Source organism: Prionailurus bengalensis, chromosome D2, assembly GCF_016509475.1.
Source record: "Prionailurus bengalensis isolate Pbe53 chromosome D2, Fcat_Pben_1.1_paternal_pri, whole genome shotgun sequence".
Classification (NCBI taxonomy): domain Eukaryota; kingdom Metazoa; phylum Chordata; class Mammalia; order Carnivora; family Felidae; genus Prionailurus; species Prionailurus bengalensis.
Window position 1 is genome coordinate 59658581 of NC_057351.1, and position 12512 is coordinate 59671092.

Sequence of the window (12512 nt, forward strand, 5' to 3'; positions counted from 1 at the left end):
GCTGGTATGCCTTGAAATTCTATTTTGTGCTCTGGTGATACTCCCAGAGAGATACCTGCTCCTCACTGGCCTTGCTCACTTACCTGCCCAGTCCCTCTCCTGCCTCTTCCACCCTCCATCCTCCAATAACCTTGGCTTCCTTCCACCCTCAATCCTCCAACAAGGCCCCAGCCCCTGGCCCTTGCCTGGCCCCTCAGGGCCTCAGTATCTGCCTTCCTGTCTCACTATCCTGTCAGGAGGCATCAGGACATCCTATAGCCAGCGACGGGGTGCTGCAGAGGGGGATGGTTCCCTAGCTTGGACGAGGGAGCTTTTCGGGGCAATGTGTCCTGGCTGCTGGCTACAAGGTGCCTTCCTGCCATCCGTCATTCATTCTCAGCCCGGAATGTATTTGCTGTAATTACATCTTTAATTAGGGTGGTGACGGCTCATTGTTCACCAACAATGATGGATCAGATCCTCCTGCTTGCCATCCTCCCTCTGTCCAGCACCATCCAGGTCAGCTCTCCCCCAGCTCAGGTGGGGAAGAATGCAAGAACTTGCTCTCATCTCACTGAGGCCCGTGAGCTCCATTCCAGTAGTGATTATGTCCTTTTAGACCCCTGGGGATTCCCAAAGGACTGCTTAGACTCTGATCCCTCCACCCAGGGCTCTCTTCAAAAAGGCAATGCCACCGGTGTCTCCTTGGTCCAAACTGGCCAGGGAGGAGGTGCTCTGTTGCCCCTCTCCATCCCCAGGCTGGGCCCTGAGCCACCCATTCCTCATCCACATTCTGGCAAGCACAGAAAACCTTCCAACTCTAAGCTGTGGGACATGGGTGGGCATTCCTATCTCCAAGCTCTCCTGTGCATTAACCAGGTCTCCAACCAAGGCCTCCACTGCCACACGCTTACACTCACCAAGACCATAGGTTCAGGCCCAAGTCTGCACATGGTGGATGTTCGATGACTCAAATGAATGGATCAGTGAGGGGAGATGTGCTCTGGGAGGATGGGGCCTAGAGATCCTCATTGGAGGCCATAGGCTGCTTGAAGCCCAGGCTTCACAGAGGGGCCAGGATGGGCAGTTAAGGCCCAGGACTCTTGAGGAGGCCTTGTGGGGGTAAGAACCCTAATCTGGGCTAAAATTCCAGCCTGGCACCTTCTGGCTATTATATGACATTGGGTGAGTTCCCTAACCTATGTCTCAGTTCACTCTATAAAATGGAGATAAAAGCAGTGCCCTATTTCATAAGATGGCTGCAGTTTCATTGAGATACTGCACATAGAGTCCAGGCTAAGGTGGTAGCAGCTGCAGAGAACTCATTTCTGTTGTGGCACCAGGAGCTAGGAGGTAACCTCCATCTTGGTTTGGGGAAGGCCTCTCCCACTCCAGGCACTGTTGGGCACAGTGAGCAGGGCTGAGATAGGGTTGGTGTAAGGCGCACAGTAGTTGCTCAGGACGTGCTTGCTGATACAAATTGGCCAACCTCCTTTCAGAACTACAGGGCCTTTCCCCAGTGTGGTCAGAATCTGGTCAGAGTAGGGGTCCTGCTGAGGGAGGCCACCATGCCCTGGCCTGATACAGAAGGAGGGGCTGGAAGGGAGATCCTGGGGGCCTAGAAGGGGAGCCTAGCCTGTACCTTATCTTTAACGGTGCTGAGCTTCAGGGAGGGGAGAGCAGGGAGGGGAGACAGATGGAATCCACCCTCTGCCCCTTCTACCTGCCAGCTCTAAAATTCTATGACTTCCCTCCCTCCGTGGGGCCTTGTCTTCTTCCACAGAGCCTCCCTACTCCCAGGGGTGGCCCCCTCTGCAGTCCCTCTTCCCCAGTGACCCTCTCCACCCTGTAGGGACCCCCCCCCCCCGAGGCTAACTCCAAGGCACAGGCAGGAACGATGAGCCGTACCTAGCGGTAAGTATGCGCAACATTACATATGTATATTGGAGAGTAAATAACCCCAAAAAGCGCCTTGTAAATAGACTCCGAGTTTATCCTTTATTAATGAGGCACCGAGTGCCCTGCTGTTTTAGAGCAGCGAGACTTTCATAATATCAAAACCTAAATTACACTTGCGTCTCTCATCCCAGAGACGAGCATCTTTAGGCTCTGTTTGCAGAGTGAGTAAGCAGGGATCCCTCCCTGCCTGCCTGGGATTTGTTGACACCTTTCTCCTGGTTGGAGGGAGGGTGGATGATGTGCACCCACACTGGAGTCCTCAGAGGGCTCTGTGTCTGAGGCTTCGGGGTCCAGTGGGTGAGGGCCACCAGGAATGCCGGCCTTCATTCTGTGTACAGAGTTTACAAGATCGAGGGGTAGCCTCAGGCTCTGGGGTGCGGAGGCCTGGGATGAGGCAGTGGACACTTACGGGCAGGCCCCGTGGCCAACTTACTCCCTGTCTCTCAGCTTCAGTTTCCCTGTGTGTAAAATGGGGACAGCATCTTCTTCATAGGCTGGTTGTGAGGAGTCAGTTAATGGGTCAGAGGTGGGGGTCCGTGCATAGTAGGTGCTTGGTAAATGTGAGCTGTGGCGGTGGTGATGTAGACCCAATTCGCTCCCTTCTTTTTTTTTTTTTAATTTTTTTCAATGTTTTTTATTTATTTTTGGGACAGAGAGAGACAGAGCATGAACGGGGGAGGGGCAGAGAGAGAGGGAGACACAGAATCGGAAACAGGCTCCAGGCTCCGAGCCATCAGCCCAGAGCCCGACGCAGGGCTCGAACTCACGGACCGCGAGATCGTGACCTGGCTGAAGTCGGACGCCCAACCGACTGCGCCACCCAGGCGCCCCTTCGCTCCCTTCTTTAGAAGAGGACACCATTGTCTCCTCTTCATTTCCTGGATCAGACCACGTGTGGGGCCACGGAGCTCCAGCCGCATCCTGGCACCAAGGGCCTGTGCTGAGAGGGCATACCAGGGTCACCCCAGCATGATCAAGATGTGACCTGCCATTGCCCCCCAGCCCTGAGCTCAGCCGGGGCAAGGAGCCTGCACCGTCTTGGCCCCTGTGGTGGCCCAGGTCCAAGGCCTCTCTCGGGCCGCTTGGGGATTGTGCCCACCAGATGCCAGGCCTGAGCCAAGCCAGGCTAGGTCGGCAGGTGGACAGGCAGGCGCTGTGTGGGCAGGATTTACAGCCTGGCCGGCCAGGCTCCTGGTGCTCTGGTGGGCGTCATGTCGAATCTGTCCCATTATATGGACAGTTGAGTTTAATAGTCATTGTGTGCTTGCTCAGAGCCCAGCAAACATCGCGGGGCGACACCCCCTCCATGCGAGCCGCCCGTTCCCCAGCCACACGGCCCATCCGTACAGTAAATTAAAAATATGAATCACTTCTCCCCACTGCCTCCCCAAACGCTCATCTTGTCAGACTCTATGTTGCCTTCATTTGTATTACCTTAATTTAATGTTAATTATGGTCTTCATTTACAAGGAACAAGCGAGCCCTGCTCTGCCAGGGGACCTTGCCCCCACCCTCTCCCCCTTAGCCCAGGAGGGAGAGGCTGGGGGAGAAGGGGAATTTGGGGGGCTACAAAAGAGTGAAGAAAGGAGTTAGGGGGGTGGGTGGGAGATGAGATCGGGTCCATCAGTGGCTGGTGGCCACTCAGGGAGGGACTAGGAAGACTCCCCACCTCCACATACCCTGTCTTCAATCATTTATTCATTCAACAGCTATTTATTGAGCACCTAATATGTGCCAGACAACTGGGGACTAGCAAGATTGGGGAAGGAGATGTCTCCCTCCCTGATAAGGGCTAATGGCGTCCCCTACACCATCCTGAAGTGAATATGCCAAAAGGCAGCATCAGGAACACATTTTCCATGCCCCAGGTGAGCTGGTACCTGAGCCAGCCAGGGGGCATAGGATATGGGCAAGAGATGTTCTCGCCCTTCCAAACTCACCTCTTGGCTACCAGTGCCATGCCTACCCCAAACTGCTTCGCACCCTTTTCAGACAGGAAGTTCTTTCTGGAGTCTTTCCTGAATCCCTCTTGCTGCAAATCAGCCTAGGCTCAGAGCCTGAGTAGAGCCAGGAGTGGAAGGGTGTCTCCCCGGCTACACTGTCTGGAGGGTTGGAAGGAAAGCATCATGAGGACCACCACCCATCATCCCACCAGCCACCATCCCACCACCAAACATCACCTCCACCACCCCAGGACCCCCACCATCCAGCCCCGCAGACTTGTCCAAAGTCCTTGGGTCTGAGAAGTCTGGGAGGCCTCAGAGCAACCATGTGGCTGTCCCTGCACTGCCACACTCTGTCAATAGGACACACAGTCACACACAAGCCTGTAGAGCCTGCAAGGGGCTCAGTAAATGTTGGTGGCTGATGTCACACATGTGCACACAGGGAGCTGGCAGAGGGCCACCTGCACTCAAGCTGCCATTAACCACGAACCAGCCCCTCCCCCCAGCACATGTCTCCTCAACTGGGGAAGAGGATCTCCAGCTGGGAATAGCTGCTTGACAGATGAGGCTGTTCTGAGTGTGTGTCTGCATGTGTGTCCGTCTCTGGGGAGCTTTGATCCACACATAGGGGCATGTGTCCCTCCAGGTTCGGTGTGCCCCTTGGGTTCGTGTGCCCGTTTGTATGTGCAAGAGCGTGTGTCCAGCAGGACCACAAGCCTGTGTGCGCGCCTGTGCTCATGCACACGACACCCCGCCCGCCCCCCGCCCCCCGCGTCCGCCCCGCCTGTCAACGGCGCTGATGACATTGGCGCAGAGGAAAGTGATGACAAATGCCCGTTATCAGCGAACGAGGCCGATGACAAATGGGCGGGCGCCCGAGCAGCCCCATTACGCTGTAATAACAGAAGATGGATGGCCTGGCGCCCCCCCCCCCCACCCCCACCCTTACCCCCTGCGCCGGTAACGGGAGCCGATCTGGCTCCGCCCGCCCGGGAGGGAGCCATGCTACCCGCCTGGCCGCCAATCACGAAGGGCCCGAGCCGCCCAGGCCTAGGAGCCAGGAGCCCACGCGGCCGCCCGCGGCGGAGGAACAAAGCGGCGAGCTCAGCGGGAGCGCTAGGCGCACTGGGCAGGCCTGCCGGCGGCCAGGACACGCAGCTGTGCACACACATGGTCCGCACACGCGCCAGCCGCCTGTGTCCTTGCACAGTGCACCTGCAGCTCCTGTCCAGGCACAACCCCCACCTCACAGGACCAGAGACGCATGTTTTTGTGCCATGCATGGGCATACATCTGCCATCCAAATCTGGGTGCATACCCACCAACATAAATCCATGCACCTGTGGTTAGTACACACGCCTACAAAAACAACACTTACCTCCGTGCACATGTATGCCCCCAACATGCCTGTACATCCATGGATATGGAGGTATGTGTACACATAAGCAGAAATGCTTGTTTGTGGACACAACCCCTACATACAAGCTCTGCGCACACAATTCAGGGTTTCCAGACACACACACACACACACACACACACACACAGCTGTAACAACAAATATTAACTGAGCCCCTACATGTCAGCTAGGTACTGTGGAATTTACAATGATGAATATGACATCATCCCTGTCTTCCAGAATTCTAAGTCTATGAGAGGCAGCAGACAAATGGCTATGAATCAAGGCAGAAGATGATTTGTGCTTTGACCCAAGTACTTAGTTGTGACGTGAGATCTCCAACAGAAAAATCAGAAAAGTCTTCCTGGAGGAGGTAGCTAAAGGAAGAATGATTTCTCAAAAGGAATTGAATTCTGTTTAAAAAAAAAAAAAAAGGTATGAAAATGGGAACCTGTAGGGAGTGTTTGGGGCCGAGGAGTCTAAGGGGCCAGGAGTGCGGGCAAATGGCACTGGGTGAGTGTCAGCAAGAAGTGAGGAGACTTGTCATCACATAGACAAGAGTCAGGAGGCTGCAGTTGGGAAGAGCCTGGAGGCTAGAGGGCCAGCAAGGAGGCCGAGGCAGGTCCACATGAGGGACCTGTGAGGCCTAAGTCAGCACCAGACATAGAAAAGGGGAGGGCAGGGGCACCTGGCTGACCTGGTCAGAAGAGAATGTGACTCTCAATCTCTGGATTTTGAGTTTGAGCCCCACGTTGAGTAAAGCGATTACCGAAAAAAAAAAAAAAAAAGAAAAAGAAAAAAAAAAAAGAGAGAAAACCAAGAGGTCAATGAATGGGAAAGGGCCAGCCAGGGACAATTTTACAGGCACATGAACAGTGCAGTCCCAGGGGGCCCTGCATTTAGAAGGGCCCCGTGCTTGGTTTAATGCTGTCTTGAAATTCTTTATAATTTTATAATAAGGAGTCCGAATTTTCATTTGGCCATGGGGCCCCAAAATTATGTAGCCAGTGCTGGAGCTAGGCTGATCAAGTAAGACAGTATAAGAAGCAAGTTTGATATGTGAGAGTCTGGATGTGGATTGAGGGGCTGAGGTGATGGGTAATGATTAGTGTCTCTATCCCCAGAAGTTGGTGCCTTGCATCTGCCTCTGCTCATGCTTGGTTCTGCTCCCTGGGGAATCCACTCACCAGACACCACAGACATACCTATTCTGTGTACTCCCTTCGCTAGACTATAAGCTCCCCAGTGTTGCCCCTATGTCCCCAGGTCACCGCACATGGTTGCCACTCAATACCTGTTTGTTGAAGGAATAAGCGATAGCGTGAATGAACGAGCACACACAAGTCCATATATGTACACCCACCGCGAGTCTGGTCCCCAACATGAGGGGTACATGCAGGCCCATTCCCCATTGCTACCACCCAATACTTCCTCCAGGGTTGTTCTGTTACCCTGTGTCTACTCTGGGGAAAGAATGCCCTTGCCTCAGTGGCCTCCTCACTGGGTGTCTCCCTTGCAAACAAAGCAGGGCAGGAGTTCAGGATGAGCTGATGGGGCAGGAGCCCAGGATCCTGTAGTGACCGGGAGGGAAGACGCTATGATTTGGAGCCAGAGGATATGAATTCAAGTTTCAGTTCGTCTCTCTGCTGACTATGCTTCTGAGCTCCAACTTCTTCATCCACAAAATGGGACTATAAGGTAGAAAAACATTTATATAGGCACCTTGATGCCAACAGAGATTATTAGGGGAGATTTTTCTATCAGGTCAGGTATTGAGAGAATTACTTCCTTCCTTTCAACTCTGGGGTTCCTGAGGTGTCAAAAATAGACTGGGGACCCAGAGGATGACCCAGGTGACCTCAAATAGGAGGAGGGGACTGGCCAGACTGGGAGAAGAAGGCTTTGGTCCACTATCAATAGGAACCAGATGTGGTGCCTGGGTGGCTCAGTCAGTTAAGCGTCCGACTTCGGCTCAGGTATGATTTCGCGGTTTGTGAGTTCGAGCCCCGAGTTGGGCTCTGTGCTGACAGCTCGGAGCCTAGAGCCTGCTTCTGATTCTGTGTCTCTTCTCTGCCCCTCCCCCACTTGTGCTCTGTCTCTCTATCAGAAATAAATAAATGTATAAAAAATTAAAAAAAAAAAAAAGGAACCAGATGACCTAGGAATTGAGACACGGACGGGCCCCTGCTTCCCCAGCCCACCTGCAAGCAGGGACACAGGCCGAATATGAGGTGTCCCCAGGACTGAAGTAAACACCCTCGCTTTGGGTAGCTTGGAGTGAGGGGAGGCAGAGGACATCTCCAGAGATATGGGCCAACGGAGGGAGCTAGGTGGAGGTGGTGGAGTAGAGGGCACCCCCTCCCTATTTTCTGCACTTTCTCCCTATTTCTCTCCCTGGGAGAGAAAGGCAGGTGCCCTGCCTTCTGCCTGACAGGAACTGACCTGCTAACTTTAGCTTCCCAACGTGTGACCTACTCCTGTCTACAGAATAGGGGGAGTGGGAAGTATTTCCCGGACAGGGCACCTGTCTCCTTCACCCTCATATGACCCATTTTGGGTCTCTCTAGTACGTTGAGGTCCCTCCTCCCCTTTTCCTGTTTCAGCTGTGTTAACTGTCACCTTTCAGACCCATCAAGAGGCCCTGGGGAAAAACCCAGCAAGGAGACTGCAGTGAGAGGCACCAGGATTAGAGAGAAAATGACCACTAATGGGCCTCGTCCCTCCTCCCTTACCAGTTCACGTTTTTCTGTAGCGTTATTGACCCGTCATTAGTTATCCGTCCAAGGTCGCTAGGCCTGGCCCAGCTATAAATCATGGCGGCTGGAGGGGGCCTACAGGCAGAGCGACGGCTCCGGGATGCAGCGGAGAGCTCGGCCCCCAGCACAGCCCAGAGGAGTCACAGATTGCCCAAGAGCTGGGAGAGCTTCCGCTGAGAGGTTAGGCCCCTCTTCCTACCCACCCTAGCCACCCTCCTCCCCCCCCCCCCCCACTCGCCCCTTCCATTTGCTTTCCCCAGCGTCACCTCTCCCTCCATCGCTCTTTTCTCCTCTCCTCTTTTTCTATTTCCTCTCAAAGCTCAGCTACAAGGTTGGGGAGGGATGGGGAGGGTACTGGTTCCCTCTTACTGGTCGTCTCACCCCACCTGGCCTCCCAGTTTATAGCTTCCAGTAGCAAGGACAGAACTCACCCAGGGGGAAACTGAGGCACAGAATCCGGACCAGAGGTGAGTCTGGGAAAAGGGTCCCCAGCATACCACATTAAGGTAACCAGTCCCGGATCTTGCTCCCTGCCGGGTGATGGGGAGGGTCTACCCACCCGTGGAGGGGCACTAAGCCACATCCCCCAAGGCATCCTCTGGAGGAGGAGGGAGGGGCTGCGTAGCGGCAGCGCACTCCGGACGCTTCCAGCCCCAACCTCCTACTCCCCTTCCCCGACCTGGGAGAGAAGCTCCACTAGGCGGTTCCTCCCCGCACCTGGCGCACTCTCTGCCACACCCCCATCCCGGCCTTCGCTCACCGCAGGGCCGCTTCGCCCGTCCTCTTCGTCGGTCCTCGCGCGTCCTCTGCTGGCCTGTTCTGGGAAGTGCGCCCGTCGACCTCAATACCTGTCCCATCCCTCCCCCTATACACCTGGCAGTAGCGGCCCAGCCCACACCAAGGCTCCGCTCTCATGATACCCATTTTTGGCGACCCCCCTGTCCCTGAAGATGACCCCTGGAGCATTCCTGTGTCTCGCCATCCCTGTGCGTCGGAGCAGCCCTTCCTTTTCCAGATCCCAGAGAGGCTTGATTGTCTGTTCCTATCGGGTAGAGGGAGTGAGGTCCAGAAAGATAGAACTTGAAACATGGAGAAGAGAGCCTTCCTCTTGCCTATGGAGCCAGGCTCTGGAGGGATATCTGTGGTCTGAGTCTGTACTTCACAGTAAAAACTGAAGCTGCATAGTTGCATAGTATAGATTGGGCAGCAAGTAGGGCTTCTCTAGGGCATCTTCCTGGAGCCTTCCTCCTTTACTTGATTCTGCAGCTTCTGTATGCACTTGGGTGGTGGAAGGCTAGGGAGGCCCTCAAGGTGGGGGTGGGGAACCTTGGCTCTCAGAAGCTCTGAGGTGGGGGCTGCAGTCCTTGGCCCCTTAGGTGAGAAACGAGCTGCCCAGCGCTCCAGGACTGTTCTCCGTCAGGGAGAAGAAGGGCATGGCCTCTGAGGCCTTCTCTCCTCAGGTCAGACACTAAGGGTCCTAGGCTTTCTCCCCATTAGGCAGCTTGAGGGGAAGAGGAACAGGCCAGGGGGGTGATTCCTTTCCAATGGGTGTGTGGTCTAGCAGGTACGTAGGGTGGCCTGACCAGAGGCCCCTGTCAAACTGGCCCCAAAGTGCTCCCAAAGTCCAAAGTCCATTGAGTCCAAAGTCACAGTGATGAGAGAGGATTTCTCAGGGGAAATCTGGAGCTGGGGGAAGGTGGTGTCTCAGGCCAGTCTAGGCACCCCTCAAGCCCTGTGTGGAGCCCATGTGGAATCAAATCAGGCATGTGTGGGGCTGACAGAGATCAGGTATGTGCATGGACATGTGTGGGGACCACGTGTCAGGAATGTATAGGGATATATGTGAGCTATAGAGCCAGAACCCCTGCTTCTAGCAGGATTAGAGCTTAGAGTCTATGTCCCCCATACCACTGGTTCTGGAGGTTAGAGGTCAGGAACTCCCATCTCAGGGCAAGTGGGCATTTGCTGATTCAGAACTCCAGGTTTCAGGGCCATGGGCTATGACTGTCAGCATCAGTATTAGGAACCCTCCACATACTGAAAACTTAGGTCTCTTTGCTTTAGATGCGTGGGAGAAGGAGAGAGAGAGAGGGAGGGAGGGAGGGAGGGAGGGAGGGAGAGAGGGGGAGAGAGAGAGAGAGAGAGAGAGAGAGAGAGAGAGATTAGAAACCCCAGTGAGATCCAGCTACAGCCACTCCCAGAAAGGAGTTCAGGAAACCGAGGAGCAGAGGAGCCTCTCTGCTCCTCCCCCACTCACACTCTGTCTCTCTCTCTCTCTTTATCAAAAATAAATAAACATTAAAAACAAAACCAGAAAACTCTGGGATGGGAAGGGAATCTCTGTCTGCAATTGCACTGAATTAGCCTGCCCCTACCCACATCTTGGAAGGCTTTGCCTGAGCAAATTCCATAGAAGTTCCTCCTGTCAAGGACCCTTTGCTATGAGAGGTGAATCCCTGCTCCTCATAACCCTGGGGTTCAGGCTCCACCTTGCAAGAGTCACAAATTTAAATGTTTGCAAGGGTTGGATCCCAGGTAAAGCAATAGGGAGATGTGATGACTTTGGCAGCTGGGGAGCAGCTCCAGTCAAGTGTTGATATGTGGGAACATGGGGGGAGAGAAATGGCATTGGGATAGAGACCCAGACCTCTTCCAACTTTATCTCCCTCCTTCCCATCATAGGAGTCTCCTAAGACACCCTTCCCCTAAGTCTGTGTATTAGCTTTCTATTGCTGCATAACAGATTTTCACAAATTTAGCCCCTAAAAACAAAATCCATTAATGGTCTCAGCTCTTTAGGCTGGAAGTCCAGGAAGACTCAGCTGAATTTCCTGCTTCCAGTCCCACACAGCCCAAATCAAGGTGTTGGCCCAGGCCGAGTCCTCACCTGGAAGCTCTGGGGAAGATCAGCTTCTTTTTTTTTTTTAATTTTTTTTTTTTAATGTTCATTTATTTTTGAGACAGGGAGAGATAGAGCGTGAGCAGGGGAGGAGCAGAGAGAGAGGGAGACACAGAATCCGTAACAGGCTCCAGGCTCTGAGCTGTCAGCACAGAGCCCCACGTGGGGCTCGAACCCATGAACCATGAGATCGTGACCTGAGCTGAAGTCGGATGCCAACAGACTGAGCCACCCAGGTGCCCCGGGGGGAGATCAGCTTCTATGCTCATTCTCACTGTTGGCAGAATTCAGTGCCTTGTGGTTATAGGACTAAGGTCCCCTTTCCTTGCTGGCTGTCAGCTAAAGGCTACTCTAAGTTTCTCCACAACTCTCCCTGGTCCTTGCACGCAGCCCCCTCCATCTTCAGAGCCAGCAAAGGTGTGTTGACTCCTCATGCTTGGACTCTCTTTGACTGCCCCTTTCTACTAGCCAGAGAAAACTCTGCTTTTAAAGGTCTCATGGGCTTAGCCAAGGCTCACCCAGATCATCTCCCTTTTGCCATATAAGGTAATATTACCACGGGTAATAATACCTCGTCATAATTGAAAGCTCCACCCACCCTCAAAAGGGAGAGGGTAAAGGTCACTGAGGTCTTCCTTAGAATCCTGCCCACCACACCCAGCCTCCAGGGGGGGTGAAAGCATCCCTCACTCCTGGTCCCAACCCCGCTGACTTCCGCGTGACACCCTGGGCTAGTCACCACCCATCTCTGCTGCTCAGTTTCCTCATCTGTACAATAGGGCAAGGAGCTGAATACAATCTAAAGCCCTCCCAGGGCCCCACTGAGAAGAGCAGGCCTGCATTCCCCTCCGGGCAACCCTGCTGCAGGGTTTGGGAAAGGGCCTCACCGAGGAAGAGCAGTAGCTGGGGCAATCACACGGCCCAGCCAAGGTACCCAGTTTCAGAGGGCCAGCCGGCCAGCCGCCCAGCCGGCCTAGGCTGTAGGGAAGTGGAGGCGTCACTTCTGCTGGTCAGAGGCCAGAGGCCGGGTCCCACTGGAGTCTGCCCAGGGCAAGGTGGCCTGCACCTAGTCAGCAGGGGTGTGGGGCCAAGGCCAGGTCAGACAGGCAGCGGAGCCTTCTCCTCCCCCCACCTCTCAACTGGAGCTAGCCTTCAAAATCCATCTCCCAAATCCATCCTGTCTTCCCTCTTCCAGGCCTCTGGGTCTCCAAAGGGGCCTCTCAGAGTCTTCCGGCCCCTCCCACCTAACGCTACCTGGCAGGGGGGAGTCGATCTTCATCCACACCCTGGACACTCTGGGCTGTTCCTGCGCAGGAACCAGCAGGGGGCCTCAGGAGCCCCTCATCTGAGAGTCCCAGTCAATCACCCTGAATCTCCCCCTCCCACGTCCCCACGGTAACAGAGGCACCTCTTCTCCCAGGCTCTCCTCCCCCCCTCCCCAGGCTGTGCTTTCTTTTCTGCTTTCTTTTCGGGGGTCCCCACCCCCTCAGGCTCCCACCAAGGCCTGGCCACGGGGCTGGAAGGAGCCCTGCTCAACTCCATCCAAGCGCGGGAGCTGGGTGAGAGGCGGGGAAATG